Source organism: Acanthochromis polyacanthus, chromosome 7 (assembly GCF_021347895.1).
Source record: "Acanthochromis polyacanthus isolate Apoly-LR-REF ecotype Palm Island chromosome 7, KAUST_Apoly_ChrSc, whole genome shotgun sequence".
NCBI classification, from domain to species: Eukaryota; Metazoa; Chordata; class Actinopteri; family Pomacentridae; genus Acanthochromis; species Acanthochromis polyacanthus.
In genome coordinates this window covers 39,213,779-39,220,753 of record NC_067119.1, presented here as the reverse complement: position 1 = coordinate 39,220,753, position 6,975 = coordinate 39,213,779, and the positions used below count along the sequence as shown (strand labels likewise).

At 40.4% G+C, this 6,975-nt stretch overlaps 1 long non-coding RNA gene across 1 annotated transcript; it reads left to right on the top strand.

The window, feature by feature from the left end:
* The first annotated feature begins 599 nt into the window (after positions 1–599).
* On the top strand, positions 600–5,929 carry LOC127534694 (uncharacterized). Its single transcript, XR_007942952.1, has 3 exons — positions 600–1,614; positions 2,288–2,396; positions 5,592–5,929. It is a non-coding gene; the product is annotated as an uncharacterized LOC127534694 (long non-coding RNA).
* Positions 5,930–6,975: the final 1,046 nt, after the last annotated feature.

Below are 6,975 nucleotides of genomic sequence, written 5' to 3'. Positions count from 1 at the left end.
AGTAAAATAGTAAAATAAACATAACTCAAGGAGAGTAATTCTAATTAGTAACAAAGTCAGTTTAATAATGATAACATCTGGTTGTAATAAATACTTTTTGCACAGTAAAGTACTTACCTGTGTGGCTTTTCTGTAAATGTGATTTACTAAAGTCCCCAATTATTTGCTACAGTTTAGAGTATATTCACAGTCTGTGTGCTTCTGCAGATTTTATCCGATGCATCTAAGGAGGTTTGTGAGTAGGTTTTGTCGTTACCTGAGTTATAGAAATGAACAGTGGGTGTGACAGATACCAGTCATACGTGTTCCTGTCAATATGTCAACACTTGTGGATTGAACTATTTCATCTTTGGTTTGGGACAACATGGGATGCTCCTGGATCATCTCAGGTCCTCCTCCACATGTTGACTATTATGTGAGTATAAACTGCTGAAAATACAGGAAATAACCTCTTACTTTCCAACACACACACACACACGCACACACACACACACACACGCACACGCACCACGCACACGCACACGCACGCGCTCGCTCGCGCGCGCACACACACGCACACGCACACGCGCTATGGCGTCAGAATTGTGTCAAAACAATCAAAGCAACTCGCAGCAACGTGTCTGTACACGCATGATTATTTTCTTACGCGTGCGTGCGTGCGTGCGTTGTCGTGTGCAGATTGTATTTCACGCGTAACAAGAAGCTGCGTGCGTATGAAGCAGCGCGTACACGCCTGTCTGTCACTGTTTGACAAATACTATTACGCGTTCACACACGCGTGCGGTCGCCATACACAATAGAACGTTTCTGCACCGTGCGTACCAGTCCGCCTCACATGAGCGTGTCGTGTAATTGGCCTTTTCATTTTAGTCAGCCAGGGGAGGCAGCAGTGAGCCATACTGGCGGAAAAGAAGAAGACGAAGAAGAGTCTCCCCTTTTCGACCGAGGCAGTTCCGGTTCGAGGTTGGAGTCGGTGGCCGATACGGCTCCGGTTTTTTGTTTTTCAACAGGCGGTGGGCCGCCTCCGGGCTCCAAAAACTGGGACTCGCACCGGCCCCAACTCGTTGCTGGGCCAGAGGTGGCCCGAGGTGAGAGCCCAGTACGTCAGGGGCTGGGGTTACAGTCCGACCGTCAACAGCGGAAACACAGAAGCGCCGTTTTTAAACAGCCGAGCGAGCAGCAGTAATGTTCAATGTTTGTGTTTTAAAAACCGGTAAATATAGAAGCAAAATCCAAGCAGCAACAGTCTGAGGAGGAGACCCAAAGCTTCCTGGAACTGTGGTCTTCATATTAAATTCAGTGGAAGTTAGAGGGAGCCTCTTGGACCACACCAGTGTTCGAAACAATCCAGTGGGAGACGGCTACAGCTGTACGAACGGAGCCTGACTAACTCCTCAACAACTAAAAAGTTCAGAAATGACGACAAGAACCAGAAAAGGCAGCCGGGATGCAGCAGTTTTTGGCCAAAAAGAGCCCCAATTTTTTTCCGGCTGCATTCCGTGATTCTAACCAGGTCCCTGAACGCAACAGCTGAGCATTCCGTGATTCCAACCGGGTCCCTGAACGTAACAGCTGAGCAGGAGTTGATGCAGGCCGCAGTACCGATCATGATAGGTAAGTTTTATTTCTTAAACACCCTGCTGTTAGCCGACTATGAATACGCCAGCTACAACAGATCCACATCAATATTATGAACGTTACGCCAGCGAACGTGGTCCGGACACAGGATCAGAGGTCAACTATTTGCTAACCAGTTAGCCACTGCTAAGCTAGCAAGCTATGAAAACCGTCTTATAAAACCTGAGAAAAGCAGCAGCAATATTTCATTACCAGACCTGTATTCAGAACCTCCCATGTTGTTACACAATGGCCCATTAATCATATTGCTGAACTATATGATAATCATTGAAATTTCCCTTGAAGAACCAATAAACTATTTAACATTATTAATACGAGTCTAAAACTTATTCAAAAGATCAAATTAACACAATGAAGTGAGGAATACTGGTAATGTGCAGCTATTTTTATAATTTCAAGGTAAAATGCTGATTGTTCTGTGATTTTCCAGCTTTGCAGAAAATCCAATGCATTCATTACTTATACACAGATTTCTTTGATGGTTTTTAGTTGTTACTCAAATATATCAAGGCATTTAGCACTGCTGGAAATTATTACAGGCATTTTTTGTAACATTTTCTAACATCGTACGGACAAATGAATAATTAATGGAGAAAATGGTTTTAAATTACAGATGCTATCAACAACGTTTCTTGTTAATTTTATGTAGTTGTCGGCCTAGGATGATGAGGTCCAGTTACCAGGATCACTACTCTGCAGCTTACTGGTTCCGTCCTGCAGCTCCTTCATGCTGTCCTCCTCGCTACAGACCAAATCAAGTAAGATTTTGATTTAATTAATAAACACCATACACACGTGGACAAAATTGTTGGTACCCCTCAGTTAAAGAAGGAAAAACCCACAATTCTCACTGAAATCACTTGAAACTCACAAAAGTAACAATAAATAAAAATTTATTGAAAATTAAATAATCAAAATCAGCCATTACTTTTGAATTGTTGATTAACATAATTATTTAAAAAAACAAACTAATGAAATAGGGCTGGACAAAAATGATGGTACCCATAACTTAATATTTTGTTGCACAACTTTTTGAGGCAATCACTGCAATTAAACGATTTCTGTATTTGTCAATGAGCGTTCTGCAGCTGTCAACAGGTATTTTGGCCCACTCCTCATGAGCAAACAGCTCCAGTTGTCTCAGGTTTGATGGGTGTCTTCTCCAAATGGCATGTTTCAGCTCCTTCCACATGTGTTCAATGGGATTCAGATCTGGGCTCATAGAAGGCCACTTTAGAATAGTCCAACGCTTTTCTCTCAGCCATTCTTGGGTGTTTTTGGCTGTGTGTTTTGGATCGTTGTCCTGTTGGAAGACCCATGACCTGCGACTGAGACCAAGCTTTCTGACACTAGGCAGCACATTTCTCTCCAGAATGCCTTGATAGTCTTCAGATTTCATCGTACCTTGCACACTTTCAAGACACCCTGTGCCAGATGCAGCAAAGCAGCCCCAAAACATTACTGAGCCTCCTCCATGTTTCACCGTAGGGACAGTGTTCTTTTCTTCGTATGCTTGGTTTTTGAGTCTTTTTTTTTTTATTTTTATTTATTTGATTGGGACAATGCATGTTAATGAACAGACATGAAAAAAAAACATGAAAGTAAACATGCCAGATTATAGCCTTCAGGCTAATTTCCATCTGTAGTCCCACGGGACAGGGTCAGGGAAGAAAAAAAAAACATATAAATGTATTTACATTAAAATAAGTAGTCAATATAATATTTCACTCATATCTCCAACATTCGTCCTCTATAAAACATTCACTCTACATGCTCACCTACAACACAATATACAGACGTTTTCCCCTGGACATAATATACAACAGTCTAAGGTACTCAATAATGTGCACATTCCTGTTTAGACAAAAGCCAATCCTTTAATTTGGCCTTAAAAGAATTATACGTAGGACAGTCTCTTAACGTTACTGGTAGACTATTCCAAAAATGCCCACCCCGAACAGACAAGGCCATTCGACCAAATGTGGTGTTTCTATGAGGTATCGCCAAATCGCCTCTGCTCATTGCTCTTGTCGTTCTGACATTATCATCATAACTCGTACTTTTAATAAAAACCTTCAGGGGTGGAGGAGCGAGGGAGTGTAAAACTTTGTAAATCAGACAAGCCGATTTTAAATTTATCATATTTGTGAAGTCCAATAATCTATGTTTTTTCAAAATGTAACAATAATGAAATGATAACGGTTTTTTATCTAAAATTTTTAAGCCTTTTTTATAAAGACTTTCTATAGGTGAAAGTGTTGTTGGACACGCAAGTGACCATGTATTCAGACAATAATCAATATGCGAAATGATCATAGAATAAAAGTATATTTTAGCTGCACTCAGAGTTAAATTATTTATGAACATAGAGTTGATGTGCCTTACCAAAAAGCTCCAGTTTGGTCTCATCTGTCCAAAGGACATTCTCCCAGAAGCTTTGTGGCTTGTCAACATGCATTTTTGCAAATTCCAGTCTGGCTTTTTTATGAGTTTTTTCAGCAGTGGTGTCCTCCTTGGTCGTCTCCCATGAAGTCCACTTTGGCTCAAACAACGACGAATGGTGCGATCTGACACTGATGTACCTTGGCCTTGGAGTTCACCTTTAATTTCTTTGGAGGTTGCTCTGGGCTCTTTGGATACAATTCCAACGATCCGTCTCTTCAATTTGTCATCAATTTTCCTCTTGCGGCCACGTCCAGGGAGGTTGGCTACTGTCCCGTGGGTCTTGAACTTCTGAATAATATGAGCCACTGTTGTCACAGGAACTTCAAGCTGTTTAGAGATGGTCTTATAGCCTTTACCTTTAAGATGTTTGTCTATCATTTTTTTTCGGATGTCCTGGGACAATTCTCTCCTTCGCTTTCTGTTGTCCATGTTCAGTGTGGTACACACCTTTTCACCAAACAGCAGGGTGACTACTTGTCTCCCTTTAAATAGGCAGACTGACTGATTATGAGTTTGGAAACACCTGTGATGTCAATTAAATGACACACCTGAGTTAATCATGTCACTCTGGTCAAATAGTTTTCGATCTTTTATAGAGGTACCATCATTTTTGTCCAGGCCTGTTTCATTAGTTTGTTTTTTTAAATAATTATGTTAATCAACAATTCAAAAGTAATGGCTGTTTTTGATTATTTAATTTTCAATAAATTTTTATTTATTGTTACTTTTGTGAGTTTCAAGTGATTTCAGTGAGAATTGTGGGTTTTTCCTTCTTTAACTGAGGGGTACCAACAATTTTGTCCACGTGTGTACATTTACAATAAAAAAAAATCAAGTAAGATTTGTTTAGACTATGCAGACATCAACATGATCAATATGTTATCTTTTGGCCCATCCTAAAATCACAACGTACAACATTTATTTTAATCAATCAATCAAAGTTTATTTCTATATCACGTTTCTTACATAAAGTAGCACTAAGTGCTTAACAAATTAAAAACAAACAATAAAAAGACAATGCCCCACATCCCTCCCAACTCAACTCCCATCATACTCCCTATCAACACACAGACAGTCACACAGCCACGCACACACACATACACACTTCTACAACAGAAATAACTAGAAAAGCACGCAGAGAGCGCAGACTTCCGCCAGGCCATCTGTCTGTCTGTCTGTCTGTCTGTCTGTTAACAGCATAACTCAAAAAGTCATGGACAGATTTTCACCAAATATTTACAGAATGTCCGGAAGAGCAAAAGTAACAATCAATTAAATTTTGGAGGTGACCTGGATCACCGTCTGGATCCAGGATTTTTTTGAAGGACTCTGTACAATTGAGAGATGGCCGCCAAAATCCGTCCATAACTTTTTGAGTTATGCTGTTAACAGACAAACAGACAAACAAACTCCGATGATTACATAACCTCCTGGCGGAAAGTTAACTGTGTTCATGAATATAGAAAATAATTACTGACAACTAATGCTGCTTGGGTGCTTTTATGCAGGATAAAGGAAGCAGGATGCTACTGTGGATCTGCTGCAGTATCTGGAGACGTCAGAGGAACGGTTCTTGAAACAGATCTGAAGACACCGAGACCTGACCACTGCCATGCTCCAGAACATCCAGAGGACGGATGAAAATTCAATCACCTTTGCTGGACTGATGGGACGCATGGTGTCGGTGCTGGAGCGACTGTCACAGAAATAAACTGCATTGTCCACTATTCCTACCTTTTTTAGAAAAAGTAATCATATTTTTTATAAATTATTTTCCTTAGCTATTTAAGTACACTGGTGTTTTACTCTTGCACTTTGGGTGAATACAAATATATTTGTGATGAAAGATGCGTGTTTTGTCTATAATCTACAGAGATTTTATTCAGTGTTAAGTGCACACTTCTACGTACACACATTTTGACAGATAATCAGTTGTGCTTTTCAAGCAGATTTCATTCTGAAACTAATCGGCAACATACCAGTATGTTGTTTCTTACAACATATGTCACACCAAGCTAGATAAACTGTACTACTGCAGCAGATATATTATTGAAGTGTGCTTAGATTACATGTCTACATACACTACTCACACAAAGTTACTCAACTTTCAGGTGACATTTATGGAAATTGTAAAAATTAATGCTATGGTGATATTAAATCATGAAAGTAGGGCATTTAAGTAGAAACATGCAATAGTGATTTCCTCATCTCAAACAACTTATTAAAACAAAAGCTAACAGCAGTGAAGGGTATATCACAATAAAAATGTCTCATGACAGTTTGCACAGAACAGCAGCTTTCAGCTGAAATCCGGTACAGTTGTGTCCCACCAGTAGCACGGTCACGGATGTTCCCAGACAACAGCTGACCTCTGTCTCGTAATTAAGATCATCTATAAAGGTAAATATAGATACTATCATCAATTTATTGCGTTTGTTTAACTGCTATGTAGGTTAGCCGCAGCAAGATGGAGTATCTGTGTGTGAATGAGAGGGACCCAAGTGGAAGAGTGAGGTTACAGGGAGAAGAGATCAAGAAGGTGGAGGATTTTAAATACTTCGGGTCAACAGTCCAGAGCAATGGAGAGTGTGGAAAAGAGGTGAAGAAGCGTGTATGTGCAGGCTGGAATGGCTGGAGAAAAGTGTCAGGTGTGATAGAAGAGTTTCGGCTAAAATGAAAGGAAAGGTTTACAAAACTGTGGTGAGACCAGCCATGTTGTTTGGTCTGGAGACTGTTCCTGAGGAAAAGACAGGAGGCAGAACTGAAGATGCTGAGGTTCTCTTTGGGAGTGACCAGGATGGATAGGATCAGGAATGAGTACATCAGAGAGACAGCACATGTTAGAGGCTTTGGAGATAAAGTCAGAGAGGCCAGACTGAGATGGTTCAGACA